General features: G+C 37.1%; 1 pseudogene; it reads left to right on the top strand.

Moving 5' to 3' along the window:
• Positions 1-333: 333 nt before the first annotated feature.
• LOC126009666 (methylsterol monooxygenase 1-like) lies at positions 334-943 on the top strand (annotated as a pseudogene).
• Positions 944-1,229: the final 286 nt, after the last annotated feature.

Here is a 1,229-nt window from a genome sequence, read left to right as displayed (position 1 = left end):
CTGAGACAATTTTTCATGGTATGTGCCCATGGCCTCACACTATTTTAATAAATTATTTTGATGTTTTAAGAGTGTAACTCAGTATCTCCATATAGTTGCTTTTCCTTCAATCCTTCCAGCTCTGGTCAAGGTCACCCAACCATCCTGTCCTTTGTTTAATGATGGTTATAAACAGACAGTGGGCTATGAATGTGAAGAGGCTATCAGCCACTAAGAGTCCGTTAATTAGTTTCCTACCCCCTTCCATCAGGCTGCATACTTTTTTTTTTATCAAGAAATAGCTTCATAGAGTGGCCACAGGATCTTCCAGAAATTGAAGGCCAGCTATGGAGATTTGGAAGATGGCGCTCAACAAAACCATTGGCATCTTTAGTTTGGCTTCTTTGGCTGTGGATTATATAGATTCATTCTTACCTGAGAATCCACTGCAAGAACCCTTCAAAAACAGCTGGAACTCTATGATGAATAATTACTCAAAATTCCAGATTGCAACATGGGGATTCCTCCTAGTTCACAAGTGCCTTTATTTCCTGTTCTCTTTACCTGGATTTTTGTTTCATTTTATACCTTATATGAAAAAATATGAAATTCAAAAGGATAAGCAAGAACCACTTGAAGGCCATTGGAAGCATTGGAATGCTTCTCTTTAATCACTTTTGTATCCAGTTTCCTTTGATTTGTGAAACTTAACATTTTACAAAGCTTTTCGATATTTCTTATGATTGGGAAAGGATGCCAAAGTGGTATTCACTTCTAGTACAGGTCTTTGGCTGTGCAGTGATTGAGGGCACATGGCACAATTTCCTTCACTGGCTCTTATGCCACAGAAGAATATATAAATACATTCATAAAATTTAGCATGAGTTTCAAGCTTCTTTTGGAAGCTGAATATGCACACCCCCTGGAAACTTTAATTCTCATAACTAATTTTTTCATTGGAATCATGCTATATATAAAAAAAAAAGAAATAGCTTTATAGAATGTAGGCACTTGACCTGTCATGAATCTGCTCTGATTATCCTTGGCCCAGCTCACCTTTCTTGTAATCCCAGAGAGATGTGCCATCTGTTCCATATACATATCATCAAATTCCTGGGTAATATTCTGGCTTCTTTCAGGTGACAGTAGGTAATATCAGGAAGGTCATTTACTTTTCTACATTTTTGCACCAAGACAATACCAAGTATTGCTTTCAGACACCTTGAATCTTCCTCTTATCCTAATTTGTT

This window comes from Suncus etruscus, chromosome 5 (assembly GCF_024139225.1).
Source record: "Suncus etruscus isolate mSunEtr1 chromosome 5, mSunEtr1.pri.cur, whole genome shotgun sequence".
NCBI classification, from domain to species: Eukaryota; Metazoa; Chordata; class Mammalia; order Eulipotyphla; family Soricidae; genus Suncus; species Suncus etruscus.
Note: the sequence above shows the minus strand (reverse complement) of the source record. Positions and strands in the feature narration are given on the sequence as shown.